Source organism: Microcebus murinus, chromosome 19, assembly GCF_040939455.1.
Source record: "Microcebus murinus isolate Inina chromosome 19, M.murinus_Inina_mat1.0, whole genome shotgun sequence".
NCBI lineage: Eukaryota > Metazoa > Chordata > Mammalia > Primates > Cheirogaleidae > Microcebus > Microcebus murinus.
Window position 1 is genome coordinate 7,219,105 of NC_134122.1, and position 12,586 is coordinate 7,231,690.

General features: G+C 51.3%; 1 pseudogene; it reads left to right on the forward strand.

Annotated features, from left to right (window-relative positions):
• Positions 1-8,244: 8,244 nt before the first annotated feature.
• On the forward strand, positions 8,245-10,601 carry LOC105882819 (sentrin-specific protease 3-like; annotated as a pseudogene).
• Positions 10,602-12,586: the final 1,985 nt, after the last annotated feature.

Below are 12,586 nucleotides of genomic sequence, written 5' to 3' on the forward strand. Positions count from 1 at the left end.
ATTCAGACAGAAAGTAGATTCATGGCTGCCAGGGGCTGGGGAAGGAGGGCATGGGGAGTGACTGCTAAAGAGTATGGGGCTTCTTTTCGGGATGTTGAAACTATTCTGGAAATAGACGGTGGTTGCACTATCTAAAGGTTGCACACCTCTGTGAATATATTGAAAACCCAAGAATCGTACATGAAATATTGAAACTGCACAGTGTGGATAATATTTCCATCTTCCCAGAAGGTTCTCCTAGCAGATCCATTTTAGTGCCCAGCCCCGTGTCTGGCCGGTGAGGTATTGGTGACACTGTAGCTATTTCATCCTTGGATCCCACCCTACACCAGTCTTCCTGGCCGGGCAGTATTACACTCAGGGCTCAAGGTTATGAGTGAGGCTGGTTTTAGGGGCAGGAAAGCATAACCACGGATGGTCTATGGTCTTCAGGAGTCAGGGCCCCCCACACCCCACCCCAGAACCTAGAGCATATGGACATAAAGTGCAATTTCTCTGGACATCAAGAGCCTTCGCTTTTCCAAGGGCTACAGGGTGGCAAACCACTCCTCAAATCCACTTTTTATTTTTTTTGAGACAGAGTCTCACTTTGTTGCCCAGGCTAGAGTGAGTGCCGTGGCGTCAGCCTAGCTCACAGCAACCTCAAACTTGTGGGCTCAAGCGATCCTACTGCCTCAGCCTCCTGAGTAGCTGGGACTACAGGCATGTACCACCATGCCCGGCTAATTTTTTCTATATATATTAGTTGGCCAATTAATTTCTTTCTATTTATAGTAGAGATGGGGTCTCGTTCTTGCTCAGGCTGGTTTCGAACTCCTGACCTCGAGCGATACGCCCGCCTCGGCCTCCCAGAGTGCTAGGATGACAGGCGTGAGCCACTGCGCCCGGCATTCAAATCCACTTCTGTTCTGTCTCCTAAAACCTCCTTCACAGGCCCACCGCCTCTGTCCCTCTCTCCCCACTCAAGTTCAGAGCACGATTCCTTCTTCCCCTCTAGCCTTTGTCATTAGCTGTCTTTTTCTCTCCACCCGCCAAAAGCAACTGTGATCTAAAGGCACTCCCAGAGCTACCTAGGTGGTCTCCACCTTTAAGCCATTTGTCATCCTTTCAAAATGTCATTGGATCAGTCACTCCCTTTCTTAAGGCCCATCCACATCTGCAGGGGCTGGGTCAGCCCCGCCCTGCCCCGTCTCTGCCCCACCAGGAATTGCTGGCCTGGGGGCCTTTCCAAGGTGTCCAGAGCCTCCTGCCCCCACCCACAGTCTTGCCCCAGGTGCCTCCAGTCACTTTCTGGGGGTGCTCTAGTCACACCCCATCCTGTGATTTTTTGGGGGGAGGACGGAGTCTCACTCTGTAGCCCAGGATAGAGTGAGTGCCGTGGCATCAGCCTAGCTCACAGCAACCTCAAACTCCTGGGCTCAAGCGATCCTCCTGCCTCAGCCTCCCGAGTAGCTGGGACTACAGGCATGCGCCACCATGCCTGGCTAATTTTTTCTATATGTATTAGTTGGCCAATTACTTTCTTTCTATTTATAGTAGAGACAGGGTCTCGCTCTTGCTCAGGCTGGTTTTGAACTCCCGACCTTGAGCAATCTGCCCACCTTAGCCTCCCAAAGTGCTAGGATTACACCTCGCCCGGCCTCGTCCCTGTGCTTTATGCCTCTCCTTCGCAGGGCTTGTTGCCGTTGGTGGCTGTCCTCATGTGACTTTGATTAAAAGCATGACTGAGTTAAGATGTGTTATGTGTTTATTGCCTTTCTCCCACTAGATGTGAGTTTCTTGAACGAGGCAGGGCCCCTGTTTGCCTCTTTCACTCTGGGTACCCCGTGCCCAGAACACATAGGTGCTCAAAAAATATATTGTGAATTGAAATTTTTTTTAAAGATGTTGGTAAAAAAAAAAAAAAAAAAGTCTGGGCCAGGCCTGCGTGACAGCTATTCGGGAGGCTGAGGCAGGAGGTTTGCTTGAGCCCAGGAGTTGGAGGCTGCATTGCACCATGATCATGCCTGTCAATAAGCCACAGCATTCCAGCCTGGGTGAAGTAGTGACCCCGTTTCTAAATAAACAAAATTGAGAAAGAAAACATTTAAATAAAAATTGGATGGTGCCCGCCCAAAGGGGGAGAACACAAAGGAAAAAGGAATCTGCCTCTCCCATTGGAATGGAGCCTCCACAAGTAGGAACTGCCCTTATCTCCTTGCGGGGAGAATCTGATGGGACTGGGCCACAGACTAAAATACTGCCTGAAGGAAGAGACAGAGACAGATTCGTTTGTAAGTTTCAGGTGCCAGGAGCCTCCTAAGGCGGCTTCGAGAAGTAGCCTGGGGTTGGTAGCTCCCCCCTCCTATGGGGTACAGCCTGCCCCCTCTTCAACACTTCCACTGCAGCCCCCTACCCCCAGGCACGCAGAGCCTCTGCCCGCCCAGAGGGGTTTAGGAAGAGCATATTGTGCTCCAGGAACACCAGGCACAAAAGTGAGAGCTGGGAGCCTGAAGTCCAGAAAGTCGAGTGCAAAAGAGAATTAAGTGTGTGAAAGTCAAATGAAATCATGGGAGGACTCACCTGGTCACATCTGTGTATGTTTAAAATAAATAATAAATTGAAAAATTAAAAAAAAAAAACCAAAAAAATTTTAAAATATTAAATTAAAAAACTAAAAAAAAAAAAAAGAAAAGAAAACATGGGAGGAAAAGCAACTTGCAAGTTTGTGGAGCTAGAACAAATGCTCAGTATTTTAATGTTAATTTTACAGGATTTAAACTCTGAAGTGCTGTGATTCCTGGACTGAAAAGATATTTATTTGGTGGGGGGCATGAAATTGCTAAGCAGTTCAGCAGTACTCAATAAAGCAATCTGTACCAACCTGGAAAGAGACCGGGATCGCTATGATTAAAAGTGATTTAAAGGATTTTCAAGGGTGATTATGACCCTACTTGACTTTGGCATTTGTGCCCATCTTGGAGCCTCAGTTCTATGTAGAAGTCATTTAGTCATTATTCTTGCAGGGCCAGACCACATCTCAGACTTTGCTCTCCACCCTGCCTCTAGCCTCTGTTCCCACATCCATCCTTCCACTAGGTGCTCAAAAAAAAAAAAAAAAAGCTGGACTCCATTTCCATCAAACCAATCTACTTTCAGGGAACACGGCGAAAGGCAAGAAAACGAAACCTAGGCTCAATTGCAAAGGAAGAGGCTAGACACTCCTTTTCGAAGGACACACTTGCACACCTAAAACCCTCTAGAGAAGGAGCCACCAGAAGTACCGGCACGTTCTCCCCGAAGTGGGACATCTACATCCATGAGCTACATCAATAGCTTTCTTACGAACCAGCAATAAAGTTGGAAAATGCAATTGTTAAAAAAAAAAAAAATACCTTTTCTTTTGCTGCGGTTCCTCCAGCTAAAGTCCCCCAGTAGGAACAAGGATTGCATGCTGGTACTGGGCTCATCGTCGGGAAGCTCCCTCAGGATCTTGGGGAGAGTCACAAGTTTGCACCTCTGGCGGGGCTTAACCCCAACGGATCTCCGACGGCGCTTCGCGGGCGGCATGGAGAGTCCCACAAAACCAAGTTGCCCCGAGCCTCCGGGAGCTTCCTCAGTCTGCTCACGGGGAACTTAGCGGCAACGACGGGAACGCAAAGTGGTCCACGCCTTCCCAACCTTCAGCTTTTGTACTCTGCCTCTCACCTCCCCACCCATCCCCACCCAGGGGTTGTAAAGGCTGGATCTGGAATCCTTACTCTATTTGCATAACTTAAAAGGTTTATTTAAGGCAGTGTGGTCCAAGAACAAAAGAACTGGCTACCCCTAAGTAATTTTGAAGCCTCCACTTTTTTTTTCCAAGCGCAGTGTAAGAGTGCCTCACGTAAAGACTTTCACTATCCGCTATGACACTTTGATAAGTAAATAAACAAATAAATACATAATAAGGCCAGGGACTGTGGCTCGTGCTTGTAATCCCAGCATTCTGGGAGGCTGAGTCGGGAGTAACAGGTGAGGCCAGGAGTTTGAGATCATCCTGAGCAAGAGGGAGACCACCCCCCCCCCACCCCATCTCTACAAAAAATAGAAGAATTAGCCAGGTGTGGTGGTGCAGACCTGTACTCCCATCTACTCGGGAGGCCGAGGCAGGAGGATCGTTTGAGGTCACAGTGAGCTATGATGATGCCACTGCACTCTAGCCCAGGCAACGAAGTAAGACCTTGTCTAAGAAAAAAAAATTGTTTAGATTCATAAATAAATAGATACATTTAGCAACTGTCGGAATAAGTGTCTCCCATTTAAATATGCATGTTGTCTCCCCCATTCTTTCCCTGAATATTTAACCCTTCGCAGGACCCAGTGTTTGCTTCTGCCAGCAACCTCAATCTCCTGGGCTCAAGCGATTCTCCTGCCTCAGCCTCCAGAGTAGCTGGGACTACAGGCATGCACCACCACGCCCGGCTAATTTTTTTCTCTATATATTAGTTGGCCAATTAATTTCTTTCTATTTATAGTAGAGACGGGGGTCTCGCTCTTGCTCAGGCTGGTTTTGAACTCCTGACCTCGAGCAATCCGCCCGCCTCAGCCTCCCAGAGTACTAGGATTACAGGCGTGAGCCACCACGCCCGCCTCCTCATCAGCTTTTTTTTTTTTTTTTTTTTTGAGACAGAGTCTTGCTTTGTTGCCTAGGCTAGAGTGAGTGCCGTGGTGTCAGCCTAGCTCACAGCAACCTCAAACTCCTGGGCTCAAGCGATCCTGCTGCCTCAGCCTCCCGAGTAGCTGGGACTACAGGCATGCGCCACCATGCCCGGCTAATTTTTTCTATATATATTAGTTGGCCAATTAGTTTCTTTCTATTTTTATAGTAGAGATGGGTCTCGCTCTTGCTCAGGCTGGTTTCGAACTCTGACCTCAGGCAATCCGCCCGCCTGGGCCTCCCAGAGAGCTAGGATTACAGGCGTGAGCCACCGCGCCCCGCCCCTCATCAGCTTTAACACGTTATTTCATTGTTTATATTACAGCCCAAGGTCTTTGTATGGTTAAAAGAAATATAATTTTCCAGGCCTTGCCTATAGTCCCAGCTACTCAGGAGGCCGAAGTGGGAGGATTGCTTGAGGCCAGCAGTTCAAGACCAGTCCAGGCTAGAGTACGGTGGCATCATCATAGCTCACTGTGACCTCAAACTCTTGGGCCCGGGCCAGTCTCGAACTCCTGGCCTCAAGCAATCCTCCTGCTTCTGCCTCCTGAAGTGCTGAGAATACAGTCATAAGTGCATGGAGACTACAAAGGAAACATTCTGCAATGAATATTTTGTAAATAAAGGTACATTTAACTACAATTTCCCAATTTTCCCTATGTATGGTGACTTTTAGGTCACCCTGTATTATTGAATTGCTTTGGTTGAACCAACTAACACTACTGACCCAGCGCAGGTTTTATACTCCATTCAGGTCATAACAGAAGGTTTTCTTTGCTACGAAGAGTTAGTTACTGGCTTTGGGCACTCTTGCAAACAGAACAGGCGGAATACATATCTTCAACAACTTTCACGATAAAGTCATGAGGTTGGACTGAATTTGGTAAATTTAGTGAGTGTATGTACAGATGGTGCACCTTCCATGACAGGAAAACATGAGGGGTTTATGGCACAAATAAAAAAAAACGTATTAACAGATCCAGATATTCTCATTTCTTCTCATTATATCTTGCATCAGCAAAATCTGTGTGCTGAAGCTGCTATTTTAAGTGACACTTTGCAAAGAAGTTATAAGTATTGTTAACGATATTTTTGCAAATGCGACACAGCATCTTCTGTTTCATAACATGCTAAAGTTGAATGATGAGGTATTCAGTGTGGATTTGCCATATCTTTCTAAAGTGTGCTGGCTATCTCAGGGACAGGTGTTAGCCAAAATTTTATCTCCGCAAGAACAGATAGTTAAATTTTATGAAGAAAAGAATCAGCAATGTGAATGATCTAAAGAAGATTTCTATAGGAATGCAGCATTTCTGTGCGATATCATGTCAAATCAAAACCACTCGAATATTTCTTTGCAAGGTAAAACTAAGTCTATATATGATATGTGGCAAAAAAAAAAAATCCAAGCATTTTGAGAAAAGCTTTTTTTTTTCTCAAAATACTTCTTCTTCAAAAGGAAATTTTGGATGAACATTTTCCCCAGTTAGCAAAGGTCACTGATAAGCAGGATGCTGTATGCGGATCATCTGAAGAACACACAGCTGTTATAGATGTATTGATTGGAGAACACATGAAAGGCTCCCTGACTGTGAGAATCATGACATCACACGCAAACTAGCATTTCAGCCTCACCTAGTTGATATCACCAAGGCACCTAAAAACTACAAGTGCAACCACCGCTGGTGGGCCTTGGGCTAGTGGGAGGAAAAAACGGAGGAGGAGGAGGGTGAGGGGGAGAAGGAGTGGGAGGAGTGGGGGAGGAGGGGGAGGAGGAGGGGCAGGAGGGAGAGAAGAGGAAGGAGTAGAGGGAGGAGGTGGAGGTGGTGGTGGTGGTGGTGGTGGAGGTGGAGGCAGTGGGGGTGGGGGTGGTGGAGGTGATTGTGGTGGTCGTGGTGATGGAGGTGGTGGTGGTGGAGGTGGTGGTGGGGATGGTGGTCGTGGCGGTGGTGGTGATGGTGGTGGTGGTGGAGGTGGTGGTGGGGATGGTGGTGGTGGTGGTGGTGGTGGTGGTGGAGGTGGTGGTGGTGGTGGTGGAGGTGGTGGTGGTGGTGGAGGTGGTGGGGGTGGGGGTGGAGGTGGTGGGGGTGGAGATGGTGGTGGTGGGGGTGGAGGTGGTGGGGGGTGGAGGTGGTGGGGGTGGAGGGGGTGGGGGTGGAGGTGGTGGGGGTGGAGATGGTGGTGGTGGGGGTGGAGGTGGTGGGGGGTGGAGGTGGTGGGGGTGGAGGTGGTGGGGGTGGGGGTGGAGGTGGTGGTGGTGGAGGTGGTGGGGGTGGGGGTGGTGGGGGTGGAGGTGGAGGTGGTGGAGGTGGAGGTAGTGGTGGTGGAGGTGGGGGTGGTGGGGACGGTGGTTGTGGGGGTGATGGTGGGGGGTTGGTGGTGGTGGTGATGGTGGTAGTGGAGGTGGAGGTGGAGGTGGTGGTGATGGTGGAAGTGGTGGTGGTGGGGGTGGGGGTGATGGTGGTGGTGGTGGTGGTGGTGGTGGAGGTGGAGGTGGAGGTGGTGAAGGTGGAGGTGGAGGTGGTGGTGGTGGAGGTGATGGTGGAGGTGGAGGTGGAGGTGGAAGTGGAGGTGGTGGAGGTGGAGGTGGTGGTGTTGGTGGAAGTGGTGGTGGTGGGGGTGGTGGTGGTGGTGGAGGTGGAGGTGGAGGTGGTGGTGATGGTGGAAGTGGTGATGGTGGTGGTGGTGGAGGTGGAGGTGGAGGTGGAGGTGGTGGTGATGGTGGAAGTGGTGATGGTGGTGGTGGTGGTGGTGGAGGTGGAGGTGGAGGTGGTGGTGATGGTGGAAGTGGTGATGGTGGTGGTGGTGGAGGTGGTGGTGGTGGTGGTGGAGGTGGTGGTGATGATGGTCGTGGTGGTGGGGGTGGTGGTGATGATGGTGGTGGAGGTGGGTTGGTGGAGGTGGTGGTGATGGTGGTGGCGGGGGTGGTGGTGATGGTGGTGGTGGTGGTGGTGGAGGTGGAGGTGGAGGTGGTGGTGATGGTGGAAGTGGTGATGGTGGTGGTGGTGGAGGTGGTGGTGGTGGTGGAAGTGGTGATGGTGGTGATGGTGGTGGTGGAGGTGGAGGTGGAGGTGGTGGTGATGGTGGAAGTGGTGATGGTGGTGGTAGTGGAGGTGGAGGTGGAGGTGGTGGTGGTGGTGGAGGTGGTGGAGGTGGAGGTGGAGGTGGTGGTGGTGGTGGAGGTGGTGGTGATGATGGTCGTGGTGGTGGGGGTGGTGGTGATGATGGTGGTGGAGGTGGGTTGGTGGAGGTGGTGGTGATGGTGGTGGCGGGGGTGGTGGTGATGGTGGTGGTGATGGTGGTGGCGGGGGTGGTGATGATGGTGGTGGTGATGGTGGTGGTGGTGGGAGTGGAGGTGGAGGCTGAAGCAGAGAAGAGGCGGCCACATTGGGGCGGCAGGCAGCCCCGATGCGTTGGAATCCCAAATTGATTCAGCCGTGCCTGAAGACCACAGGAGTGGCAGGACCGCCGCCATCGCCGTGGGAGAGATGAGCCGGGAAGCTTGAGGCCGGAGACACCCACCCTTGGGCCATCTGCCTGGCTTCCCCGCTCCCGGGTACTGGAAGATGAAAGACACTATACAAGGGATTGGGTCTTGGGCCCTGAGCCTGCTGGACCTGGTGTAGCCCCCCAGCTTTCACAAGCCCCAGGAGGGAGCGTCTTCATTGGCCCCCATCCCTCAAACCCTAACTCAAGTCAGGTGGAGGCTTTGGGCCAGATCCTGGGTCAGGGACCACAGTGCCAGCCAGACGCCTCCCTGTCTCTCGACCCTCTTTGATGCCCTCAGCTAGTGAAGAGGAGGAAGAGGAGGAAGAGGAGGAGGAGGAGGAGGAGGATGAAGATGAGGAGGAGGAAGTGGCAGCTTGGAGGCTGCCGCCAGATGAGGTCAGTTGGGAACCTCCCAGTGGCCTCCCCCTGCCTGCCCCACTCATCGAAAATCCTACTCACAGCGAGCTATGAGAGCCTTCCAGATGCTGTTGTACTCAAAAAGCACCTCGCTGACATTCCACTGGAAGCTTTGGGGGCGCCACCGGGCCCTGCGGCGGAGCCTTGCACACCCAAGAACCATCTTTCACCCCAGGAACGGGGTGCGACGCCACAGGTGCTATCACCCTGCTGGCGTTTTGACTGCCCCCGGGGACCACCTCCACCCCGGCTGGGTCTGCTAGGTGCTCTCGTGGCTGAGGATGGGGTGAGAGGGTCTCCACCAGGGCCCTCTGGGCTCCCCGTGGAGGAAGATGGACTAAGGTGGTCTCCAAAATCTCCTCTGGACCCTGACTCGGGCCTCCTCTCGTGTACACTGCCCAATGGCTTTGGGGGACCATCTGGGCCAGAAGGGGAGCGCAGCCTGGCACGCCCTGATGCCAGCATCCTCATAAGCAATGTATGCAGCATTGGGGATCACGTGGCCCAGGAGCTCTTTCAAGGCTCAGATTTGGGCACTGCGGAAGAGGCAGAGCGGCCTGGGGAGAGAGCTGGCCGGCATAGCCCCCTGCGACAGGAGCGTGTGACCTGCGTACAGAGCATCTTAGATGAATCCCTTCGAACTTATGGCAGCCTCATCCCCTCAGCACTGACGAGGTAGCAGAGAAATTGGAGCGCGTTTGCCAGCAGGCATTCTCTGCGCCTTCTAGGAAGGGCCTGGTGCTGCAGCTGATCCAGTCCTACCGGCGCATGCCAGGCAATGCCATGGTGAGGGGCTTTCGAGTGGCCAATAAGTGGCATGTGCTGACCATGGATGACTTGGGGACCTTGTATGGACAGAACAGGCTCAATGACCAGGTGAGAGACCTGGTTATGGACACGGTGCCTGAAAAGGTGCATTTCTTCAATAGTTTCTTCTATGATAAACTCCGTACCAAGGGTTATGACGGGGTGAAAAGGTGGACCAAAAACGTGGACATTTTCAATAAGGAGCTACTGCTGGCCGGGTGTGGTGGCTCTCGCCTGTAATGCTAGCTCTCTGAGAGGCCGAGGCAGGTGGATCGCTCAAGGTCAGGAGTTCAAAACCAGCCTGAGCAAGAGCGAGACCCCGTCTCTACTATATATATATATATATATATATATATATTTTTTTTTTTTTTTTTTTTTTTTTTTTTTTTGAGACAGAGTCTCGCTTTGTTGCCCAGGCTAGAGTGAGTGCCGTGGCGTCAGCCTAGCTCACAGCAACCTCAAACTCCTGGGCTCAAGCAATCCTACTGCCTCAGCCTCCCAAGTAGCTGGGACTACAGGCATGTGCCACCATGCCCGGCTAATTATATATATATATATTAGTTGGCCAATTAATTTCTTTCTATTTTTATGGTAGAGACAGGGTCTCGCTCAGGCTGGTTTTGAACTCCTGACCTTGAGCAATCCGCCCGCCTCGGCCTCCCAGAGTGCTAGGATTACAGGTGTGAGCCACCACGCCCGGCCCATCTCTACTATAAATACGAAGAAATTAATTGGCCAACTAATATATATAGAAAAAAATTAGCTGGGCATGGTGGCACATGCCTGTAGTCCCAGCTACTCGGGAGGCTGAGGCAGGAGGATTACTTGAGCCCAGGAGTTTGAGGTTGCTGTGAGTCTGGGCAACAAGGGGAGACTCTGTCTCAAAAAAAAAAAAAAAAAAAGAAAAGCTACTGCTAATCCCCATCCACCTGGAGGTGCGCTTTCATCTCTGTTGATGTGAGGCGACACCATCACCTATTTTGACTCCCAGCGCACCCTAAACTGCCGCTGCCCTGAGCATATCACCAAGTATCTACAGGCAGAGGCTGTGAAGAAAGACCGACTGGATTCCCACCAGGGCTGGAAAGGTTACTTCCAGATGTACTGCGAGCACCTGGCCCTGTCTCAGCCATTCAGCTTCACCCAGCAGGACATGCCCAAACTTCGGCAGATCTACAAGGAGCTGTGTCACTGCAGACTCACTGTGTGAGCCTCGTGCCCCAGACCCCAAGCCCATTAATGGGCAGGGACACATGTGCAACCGACTCTTCCTGAGAAACTCCAGTTCCTTTTCTCTCGTCTCTCCCTACCCAATTCCCTTTGGTTTTTCATATTTATTTATTTATTTTTTTGAGACAAGAGTCTCACTTTGTTGCCCAGGCTAGAGTGAGTGCCGTGGCGTCAGCCTAGCTCACAGCAACCTCAAACTCATGGGCTCAAGCAATCCTCCTGCCTCAGCCTCCCGAGTAGCTGGGACTACAGGCATGCGCCACCATGCAGGGCTCATTTTTTCTATATATTTTTAGTTGGCCAATTAATTTCTTTCTATTTATAGTAGAAACTAGGTCTCACTTTTGCTCAGGCTGGTTTCCAACTCCTGACCTCAAGCAATCCACCAGCCTCGGCCTCCCAGAGTGCTAGGATTACGGGCGTGAGCCACCGCGCCCGGCCTGTATTTTTTTTTTACTTTGAGAAAATACTTGTTGATTTCTGATGGGCAGGAGGTGGCTACAGTAAAGCCCCTTTCTCCCTCTGTCTTCCAGGGAAGTGTAGCCTGTGGCCTGGGTGGGGCAATCATCCACCTTCCATTTGCCAGGGGCAGGAAATCAGTGCTGGGTGTGGTGGGCGGGCAATAGGATGACTGCCTGCCTGATCTTCTAATATTTTTATATATATAGAAAAATACCATGGCGTGTGTGTATATACACACACACACACACACACACACACACACACACACACACACGCCATGGTCCTGCTCTCGTCAATAAAGGATCCTTTGGAGATACATTAAAAAAAAAAAAAAGGAACTACAGGTGGAATTGATTGGGCTCTAAGTAGATGACATTTTATAGTCATTGTTTGATGCTAAGAAAGATCCAATTGCAATATAGGAAAATGCAGTAGAATACCCAAGCCTTCAGCAGCATGCCAGAAAAATGCTTTCTTAGTTTTCAACAACTTATTGCTGTGAATCAGCCCTTTCCTGTCTCACCCAAATCAAGACGCCCTTAAGTTCACAAACGACGCCCATCTGGGCCGGGCGCAGTGGCTCACACCTATAATCCTAGCACTCTGGGAGGCCGAGGCAGGAGGATCATTCAAGGTCAGGAGTTTGAAATCAGCCTGAGCAAGAGTGAGACACCCCCCCCGCCCCCCCCCCCCCCCCCCCCCCCCCCGTCTCTACTAAAAACAGAAAGAAATTCATTGGCCAACTAAAAATATATAGAAAAAATTAGCCGGGCATGGTGGCACATGCCTGTAGTCCCAGCTACTCGGGAGGCTGAGGCAGGAGGATTGCTTGAGCCCAGGAGTTTGAGGTTGCTGTGAGCTAGGCGGATGCCAAGGCACTCTAGCCTGGGCAAGAGAGTGAGACTTTGTCTCAAAAAAAAAAAAAAAAAGATGCCCATCTGGAGGATCAACTGAAACTGAGGACCTCCATGCTGCAACCAAATATTCAAATGCTTTCCCACAAAAAGTAGACACAAAAACTTTCACCCAGGCCGGCCAGCTCTGGGGAGCAGGGGCCTCACAACAACATCCCCAGGGGCCCTGAATCGGGGTTTGGCTGGATCCCCCTGCACCCCAAGGCCAAGTGGCCTTGTCCCAGCTCCCTCCTCCCAGGCTGGCGTGAGTGTGTGTGCCTTCGTGCCGAGCTTTTTTTTTTTTTTTTTTTTTTTAGGCTGAGTGAGTGCCATGGCGTCAGCCTAGCTCACAGCAACCTCAAACTCCTGGGCTCAAGCAATCCTCCTGCCTCAGCCTCCCGAGTAGCTGGGACTACAGGCACGAGCCACCATGCCCGGCTGATTTTATTATATATTAGTTGGCCAATTAATTTCTTTCTATTTTTATGGTAGAGACGGGGTCTCGCTCAGGCTGGTTTTGAACTCCTGACCTTGAGCAATCCGCCCACCTCGGCCTCCCAGAGTGCTAGGATTACAGGCGTGAGCCACCGCGCCCAGCCTCGTGCCGAGC